General features: G+C 35.5%; 1 protein-coding gene across 1 annotated transcript in view; it reads right to left on the minus strand.

Annotated features, from left to right (window-relative positions):
• chst8 (carbohydrate (N-acetylgalactosamine 4-0) sulfotransferase 8) overlaps nucleotides 1-8,664 on the minus strand; it is a 63,094-nt gene extending 54,430 nt beyond the window's left edge. The window contains exon 1 of the mRNA XM_043216778.1: nucleotides 8,645-8,664. The gene's annotated coding sequence lies outside the window, so the exon portion shown is untranslated. The remainder of the gene's footprint in view (nucleotides 1-8,644) is intronic.
• Between the last annotated feature and the right edge of the window lie 1,106 nt (nucleotides 8,665-9,770).

Raw genomic sequence — 9,770 nt, forward strand, 5'->3', positions numbered from 1 at the left:
AATCAACTTTTTCTATTTAACTGTTAGTTTTTTAGTGTTACTGCTATTTTCAGTTGATTAGTTTGTTGTAAATATTTAAATGTTTTAAATATTTTTATACTTATTAATTTTTACAGTTTTTTTGACTTTTTAATAATTTTTATATTTTTAAATAACATTTTTATGTAGCTTTATTTTTTTATTTAGTTTGATAAATTAGTTTAACGTTTATTTTTAATTAATTGTATATATTATTTTTTGTTATTTTGTATAATTTTTAATATTATTTTGTTTTTGTTATTATGTATGTATATATGTACATATACTGTATGTGTGTGTGTATGTTAAAAATTTTAATTTGTTATACATTTTTGTAATTGTTTTAGGTTTTTATAACATTTCTATTTAGCTTTACTTTTTCTGTTTGTCTAATGTTATATCTTATAAACTTAGCATATTCTATTTATTTTATTTTATCATATATATATATATATATATATATATATATATATATATATATATACGTTCAGCTTCCAGTTTAACTTTAATTTAATAATTTTGTCATGCACTTTGGTTATTTTTATTAGTTTTATAGCTTTATATTTCTTTCTTTCTTTCTTTCATTCATTCTTGCACCTGCTGCGATCATCAGCGATATGATCCCGACCAGATTGCATTACTGCATATATGCCAATATAAAACCCCACATCATATTAAGTTTTCCAGACTCGTGCATCGGTCAGCCCTGCAACTGGATTCAAATCAATGTCCAGGACCCGTCTTTTCTGACTGATTCCCAGTAGAGGATGAGGGTAAGCCGGCAACGTGTTTATTTCTAGAGAATAATGGCTCTAATTGGTAAATGAGTGTTGATTGATTCTCTATTGAGTGTGGGCCGCCATCGGCTGAAGCAGCGAGTGAAGGATGTCTTTAAATAGAGCCTGTGACAGGAGGAGGACACCAGAGCCCATCTACATCCCCACAGAGACGATCAGACAATCACTTCACCTTCAGCAGTCTGTTTACACCACAGTAAAGCTGTCAGCTGACCCACAAACCTTCTTTATATTTCACGCAAAATTAAGAAAAAAAAAAAAAAAAAAAAAAAAATATATATATATATATATATATATATATATATATATATATATATATATATATATTACTAAAAAATTATTTACACTTATTTTTAATTGTACTTTATATATATATATATATATATATATATATATATATATATATATATATATATATATAAATTGTATAATATATATTTTAATTAACATACATATTAATAATACATGCATATTAATACTATGTACTGTACCAACTGTATGCATATATATATATATATATATATATATATATAAAAGAGTCAAATACAGTAAAAATACAGTAAAAATTACTGTTACAGTACTGTTTTTAATTGCCGTAAAGTTGCATTACTGTAAACCAATACTGTTGCTGTAAAAATACAGGGAAATTGTTAACAGTGTATGCAAGAAAATCTTAACAGGCTTAAAATGGACTTCATAGACTTCCTAATGGACATTATTGCACACATAGCTACATTCATAGCATAGCAACAGTTGTAAGCGTTATTTTAGGTTCTTTTAAGTCGGTTATGCTTGTCACAGCAAGACTGCATGTAAAGTTCACCGTGTTTGGTCCGAGCGTATAGAGCGGCTGTATCAGCGGCAGACCAGCTACTCAGGTAATGCATTAATATCAGGCAGAATCCTCATGAAGATGATAAATGTCAAAGTGCGTGAGTCATCAGCGCTTTAATAAGACCCGGCCTCATCAGGATGTTGAGCGGCGGCTCTGATCTCAAACACAGTGACTCACAAAGAGCCTCATTCACACCTGAACTCCAGCATCAGCCATTAATAGCCCACGGGCGCTCAGCACATCACACCTTTATTTGGGAGCGCAAATTAACCTGCCATTTACAAAAAGCACTGTTTGTGTGCAACTTTCTGTGCGTCACCGTTCCTGTGTTCAAGCCGGCGCCTCTCTGTTTCACACGGAGCGTCTCGGAGCTAAATATAGCGCCTAATTCAATAATTGCCGTTTATCCATAAACCCGCGTGTTACTGAGGCGTAGCGCTCCGGCTCCTCGTGGCTCGCAGGGGTTTTTATTACATTTACTTGACGGCCTTAAATAAAAACTGGCTGCATAACAGCGGCCGAGCGGATGCCGTGTATCCTGCACCTAAATGAAATTACTCCGGCTGCCAGACGAGGAGACAGTTTGTCTGCACTCGAGAAAGGAGGGAATGGAGACTTATGGATCCAAATGGATTTCAAATAGAATTTAGAGCCGGGCTTTGGTTTCTCAAACGATGGTCGCCGTCTTTAACAGCACTGAGACTCTGGTTTTACCGTATGTGAAATCTGTGATGTGAAGAGGGAAAACAGTGACAGATCAAACTGGCTTTATAAGCAAATCCATTCTTTAAACCTTTATTATTTTGCGAGGCAAGACATATTTTACATCACCGATTTATTACTATAGATTTATATCGAACTTTTAGTTATTTTGTTGAGTGTGAATAAAAATGTGCTGTTATCTCAGTTTGTGAACTTAGATATTTTGTTCATGTAAAATAGTTTGTATGCATATATTTACATTTTTATATTTTCTGCTAAAGCAAGAGTTATTTTTAATAGTTATAATTAGTGCAATGATTAATCTTGATTAATCGCATCCGAAATAAAAGTTGTTGTGTTCATAATATATGTGTGTGTGCTGGGTATATTTATTATCCATGCATAAATACACACACATGCATTTATATATTTAAGTTATATATAAGTATATATTAACATTTTTAATTAAATTATGTGAATAGAAATATATACAGTACATGTGAATACATGCAAGAATATATATATATATATATATATATATATATATATATATATATATATATATATATATAAAATATACACAGTACATTCACATATATTACAAAAATTACAAATAATAAAGCAAATAATAATATATTTTTGGATGTGATTAATCATTGCCCAGTACTAGCTAAAAAAAAATTCTTACTTGTCTTCCATATTCTTTGACATTTTATTTTTATCTTTTGTATTTTAGAAATTTTGTTATGTGCTTTTGTCATTTTTATTAGTTGCATACTTTAATGCAATAATGCGCATACAGCTGAAATGCATTTAGTTTTTTTTGGTTCAGGTGATAACCCTGAACCTACTTTTCTATGCAAGAATAATCCTTTTTTTAGTGAAGCGATAGTAAAATAAATTGACTTCCAAAGAGATCATTTAGCGTCTTTTGCACATTTTTTTGCCGCCGTTTCTGTGGAAAAACCAGATGTTCAATTAGGATGCTTCTTCATCAGGCTGTCATGATGAAGATTAATGTTTGTTTAAGCATTACAGCAATTCACTTGATTTTTGCCACACGTCAAATGCTGAACTCAACAGAAAATATGATAAATATGCACATATATATACGCAATATCTTATGCTGTTGTTCTGTAAATTCTGCAAAAATGATAATGACCGTTTGATTTTAAATTCTGCAAAATAGATTTCATGGCGTTTAAGTTTGTAATAGATGTTAATGGCTCGCTTGGATAACTATTTTATTGTTTATGGCCATCAGTGCAGAAAATCCTTAAAACACTGTAACTCTTATACGGCAGTGACACATCGGTAAAACACAACACCATCCTGATGTTAGATGAGCGGCCTCTGATAGCCTGATGTTATTCTCCATTTTTCTTTCAATAAAATCGATCTCTGGGATGATTCTGTCAGCGTGTATGGAGTGGGTTTGTGGACCATGCGCTCGGATCAGAGCCGTGTCTCTGCGGATGATTCATCTCCTGTAGTTTTGCCGTTATTGCTCGGCCTCTCGGTTCACATGTTTACCGGCCCACACCTGTTATTCATTCTCTGTGCTTTCCTTCAGAACCTCTGGGGTCTGAGCCTCGCTTCAGGTGACAAACAGAGCGATGGAGCCAACAAACACTGAACATAGAGCTGAAACCTATCATCTATCTATATATATATTATCATTTTCAATCCATCTATCTCTCTATCTATCTATCTATCTATCTATCTATCTATCTATCTATCTATCTATCTATCTATCTATCTATCTATCTATCTATCTATCTATCTATCTATCTATCTATCTATCTCTCTCTCTCTCTCTCTATCTATCTATCTATCTATCTATTCTGAATATCTCTCTATCTATCTATCTATCTATCTATCTATCTATCTATCTATCTATCTATCTATCTCTATCTATCTCTCTATCTATCTCTCTATCTATCTATCTATTATTTTGAATATCTGTCTATCTATCTATCTATCTATCTATCTATCTATCTATTATTTTGAATATCTGTCTATCTATCTATCTATCTATCTATCTATCTATCTATCTATCTATCTATCTATCTATCTATCTATCTATTATTCTGAATATCTGTCTATCTATCTATCTATCTATCTATCTCTCTATCTATCTATCTATCTATCTATCTATCTATCTATCTATCTATCTATCTCTCTATCTATCATTCTGAATATCTCTCTATCTATCTATCTATCTATCTATCTATCTATCTATCTATCTCTCTATCTATCTATTATTCTGAATATCTGTCTATCTATCTCTCTATCTATCTATCTATCTATCTATCTATCTATTATTCTGAATATCTGTCTATCTATCTCTCTATCTATCTATCTCTCTCTCTATCTATCTATCTATCTATTATTCTGAATATCTCTCTATCTATCTATCTATCTATCTATCTATCTATCTATCTATCTATCTATCTATCTATCATTCTGAATATCTATCTATCTATCTATCTATCTATCTATCTATCTATTATTCTGAATATCTATCTATCTATCTATCATCTATCTATCTATCTATCTATTTTCATTTTGAATCTATCTATCATTCTGAAATCTATCTATCTGTCAAACTAGTTATCTATCTATCATATCTATATCTATCATCATTATTCTATCGTTCTATCATTCTGTCTGTATGATCATTCTGAATATCTATCTAGTATATATCGTTCTATCTATCTATCGTTCCGTCTCATTCTATAAATTCTATAGTCCGTACTCCGGGATGTCTCTCTGAACATTGTTTTGTACTAATACCCGATTCATTGTCACACGCGTGCCTTCATTCCCAGCTCATCTCTGCAGATCCGTCCGTTCTCCTCGTTCTGACCGCCTGGCTGTAAATGTCAGCACTGTTTTCTCACGTCCCGATCCGATCCCTCAGCCTCACCGTTGCTAAGCATCGCGGGCCGAAACCTGAGCGGATATAAATGACGGATCTCCCAACAGAGCCTCATACGCTTGACCGGCCCGACTAGACTTTAATTTCACCTTTCATACTCTGCAGCCCCAGTCTGTGCCTCTCTCCACACAGTTTTCTGTCTCAGGGCCATTTTTCTTCAATATCCTCTTCAAAGTGCTGCTCCGAGGGTTTGTTTGCTGGGGTGTGGCAAATGGAAGCTTTTATTGTTGTCTATTTATTTTAATAGAGCACGAGTCTTATTAACTTCATGGCAGGTTTCCTCGTTCCGCGTGAGTGCGCTTTATAGACTGTAGATTTGCCTGCTCAGTGGTTTCCCTTTTATTGAAGGAACGCGGCAACATTTGCATAGAGCTAATTCCCTCCTCGCAGGGAAGTCACGGGACCGAGGAGCCGTCTTTCCGTAGCTCTCGAGTGCATTGTAAAAACGCCAGAAAACCAAAGACCCTCAAAGCAGAGAGTTTACAGCGGGTTGCATCACTTGGAGAAAAGCAAAGTGTTTTATGAGAGTTTAACCTCTGTAACATCTCCTCTTTATGTCTGTGAGAACAGGAAAAGGAAACAGCGAGTCTCTAGATGGCTGGCTGTTTAATTTGAGCGAGCGAGAGCCGGGTCGCCGGCTGTCTATGGGCTGTTGTTTTTTTTCGGAGGTATCGCTCGAGGCTTCGCCGGGTGGAGAGTGGTTGCTGCTGATAGTTCCTAACAGGTTTTGTGGGTCAGTGGCTAATAAAGATGTTTTCGGAGGCTGTTTGACCCCTTGAGGATTTCCGTTAATGGGTTGATTAGCCTTTAACCCCCGTGTTGATAAATATGGACATATTTTGAGCTTAAGTCGAAGCAATAATCACACGCTCCCCTGCGCCGTCCTCTTTTTGTGTATCTTAGGATGGCCTTAAGCAGACGTTCTGCAGCTGAAGGCTAATAATATGGACATTTATATGTTAAACGAAGACCAAGGCTGCGTTTGTTGTGGAAACCGTGAGACATTTTAGCTTTGATGAACAGAAAGTTCAAAAGAACAGCATGTATTTGACACAGAAATCGTTTATAACTGTATTTTTGGATCAGTTCGATCCAACCTTGCTAAATTAAAGAATTAATTTCAAAACAATGTCTTAAGGTCTTTTTACCTTTTTCATATTCCGGTTTTAACAAAATGCTCGCTATGGATGCAACCTGATCTGAATAGTTTTTTACGTCAGGAAATAAGTTTCAGGGGCAGAGTGTAAATGTGACTGGCACAACATGAAGTTGTATTTATTTTTTAACGAGTGAAAATTTCGGATTTTCGTGCGGTGACCTTTAAAATGACAGAGACAGCTCTTCTGGCGAACTAAAATCAAGTTTGCGCAATCTTTCAAAGCAAAGCGGCGATAAACGGCAGTTTGTGACTAATTATTGCACTACAAAAAATGCTTCATGGAGATGCAAATGAATCACTTTTGTTGTTTTTTTTTAAACGGTTCCAAAAATAAAGCATCCAAATGCGCTTGAAATGAATCAGATTCCCCAGCGCTGCATGTGACACACACACACACACACACACACACACACACACAGAAGTGTTAGTTATTACTGCAGCCCGGCTAACCACTCAGCTGTACAGTATATGACAAATAAACAACAATGCAGCATTTTGTCGCTATTTTGATACTTTTCTGAAGTGAGGCTGTTGAAAAATGTAATTTACTTAGGAGATACGTTTCTCCTCATTAATGCCCAAGTTTATTATGAAGAGATGCACTGAGCGCATACGGATACGGCAGCTGTCAAACGCTACGGAGGGAAGAACCCTTCAGACTCCGACGGCTGTTGGCTCTGATAGGAGATGGATAATCAAGTCTGCAGTTCATGCAGAGTCTCTCGGATGCCTCGTTTTCAATGCATTTTCACACCGAACCGCGGAGCTAACAGCTGCGGTCAGCAGGTGAAGAATGAACTGCTCTTCAGAAGCCAAATTTGCAAAAAAAAATATATATATATATTCTTGTTTTCCGGTACAAATATCTAATGCATTTACTTGAGATATTGAGTTTTGTCTTTTGAATAATGTATCAAAATTTTATTTAGCTTCAAAGAGTTTATGCTTAAACTAGTCAGACTTTATCTTTAAGTATAATGTTGCGCATGAAATCTTTTCGTAAATAAATTGTTCAAATGTGTTATAATATCTGAAGGTTTCTTTGTGTTTTGATGCATTATACTTTCCAAAGGTGCAACAACAAATAGATACTTTGAACAATTTCTAAAAATACTTGGATCTAGATATAGATATTCCAACATTTTGACCTCTATTTAGATATGTGTACCGGAAAACAAGACAAAAATAATACGTTTTTTTCAGTTTAAGTATAATAATGCATTATACACGTGGTTACAAATATTAAAGCGCTCATACAATGCATTAAATAGGTGTCAAGTCTTCAAAAAAAAATTTCTTAAAAATAAATAAAATCTAAAGGTAAAACAACATTATTTCTTCCAACCCCACCGGCAGATTTTTTTTGTTTTGTTTTACACAAAAAGATCTAATAATTCTGCTACATTCATACTACACTTAAGTCCCTTAATTTAAATATTTGTACTGGGAAAACATTTTTGCAATGCAAGTGGAATACTAGAACTCAGTTTTAACTTGGAAAATTAATTTTTCTAACTTAATGAAGAGTACCTAAACTTACTAAGTTATTTTAACCCTTGTGAACAGCTCAATGTGTGTTTGGACTCAATATGTTGGCAGGCAATTGCAAAAGTTTGATGCTATTTCAAGGCTGTAATATCTAATTCTGTTTGCTATCTGGAATTCACTTTTTTTCCCCTCGCACCTTTGACGCAACGAATATCTGAATTATGCATGTGTCAACCTGGCAACCTTCGCTGATGAGAACTAATGCCATTATATGAGAGCTAGACGCGGGCGAAGGAGAGAGAGTTTAATTGAATTTTTTAATGAGTCCACACTTTAAGTCACTCTGCCAGCCTGCCTCAAATACGATAACGTTTCCTAATAAAGAAAATCAAAGTTGGGCTTCCCTCCTAATGAGATTGAAGGTCTGGCAACCTCATTTAATGTGTTACAGAGGAGTGAACAAATATTTGATGGGAAAAACGATGGGGGAAAGGAAACAACAACAAAACAGGGAGGAAGAAAGAAGAAGTCATTAAGCTCTGCGGTGCTGATCCAAACGTGTTCGATGCAGTGATTTTATTTTTTAAATTGATATTTATATATTGTTATAAATAAAGCGTGATTTTGGAAGGAAGGATGGTTTAGAGGTTACCCAAAAATGGCCCTCATGACATTTTTTTCTCATCAGATTTGGAGAAACTTACCATTATATCGGTTGCTCAACAATGGATCCTCTGCAGTGAATGGGTGCCGTCAGAAAAAAATGTTCTGGTCTGAATAAGGAGAGAAATCTACGTACATAGATCAATCACTCAGAAGTGAAAAATAGTCCAAAATAGAACTAAACATATATATGGACTGCTATTTATTCTAACAGTCAAGTTTAAGTTTCAGATCGATTCACTGAAGCATACAGTTTGAACTGATTCACAAAAATGAATCAGTTTTTGCTCCTTGAGTTCAAACGTTGCTTAATTTTCTATTACATAGATATCTGAATATTCAATATTTCGTACAGTTGTACGTTTAAATTGCGAAAACCTACAGTTTGAACCAATTCACGTAAAAAACGAATCTTATTTACTGACCGTGAGGTTTAAACGTCGCTCGCTCCGTAAGCCACCGCACGGATACCTGTGTGATTTTGTGGGAAAATCGACTGCTTTCGAAGCTCTCAAGACTGAAACTAGCGCGACGCTGATTGAACCAGACGGAGAAAAATCCCACCTTGTGACGAAGTCTGGGAAATATAATCAATGTTGCGTCTGAAAGGACAAAAGCCACTTCAAACGAGATGGCTTTCTTTTGTCACAGAGTAAAACACTTGGCCGGTAAACAGAGACGCTCGGTCTGGTTCTCAGCGCTCGGTCCGAATCAAAGGAAACGTGTGCGGCGAATCTGATTCCAAGATACAGTCACTCAGTGGCAAAGGCCTTTGTGGCTATTGACAGAATTTGCCCGGTGAGCTCAGAAACGTGACAGAGGCTCACGACGGCCCGACCGCTTGATTAAGCCCGTGTATTTACCCGTCAAGCGCTGTATCTGTCGTCTTACAGCTAATGACAGGATGATGAAAGAAGCGCGGCCCGAGCCGGTTTGAATGACACTCTCAGTTACGGGCCGGGCTTTAATCTTTGGTTAACCTGGCCTTTTGCCGCTCTGGGATGAAGCGCCTCTGTATCTTCCTTTGAAGGATGACACCAGGCCGTCTGATCCTGTGGGAAACCTTTAATATACCTGGCTAGGATTCGGGAAGAATGGAGTCATGTCTACTGCTTCATCAAATCATTGCTCACCGATCTAAACTGCTTTCTTTCTTTCTTTCTTTCT

The sequence above is a fragment of the Puntigrus tetrazona genome, chromosome 18 (assembly GCF_018831695.1).
Source record: "Puntigrus tetrazona isolate hp1 chromosome 18, ASM1883169v1, whole genome shotgun sequence".
NCBI classification, from domain to species: Eukaryota; Metazoa; Chordata; class Actinopteri; order Cypriniformes; family Cyprinidae; genus Puntigrus; species Puntigrus tetrazona.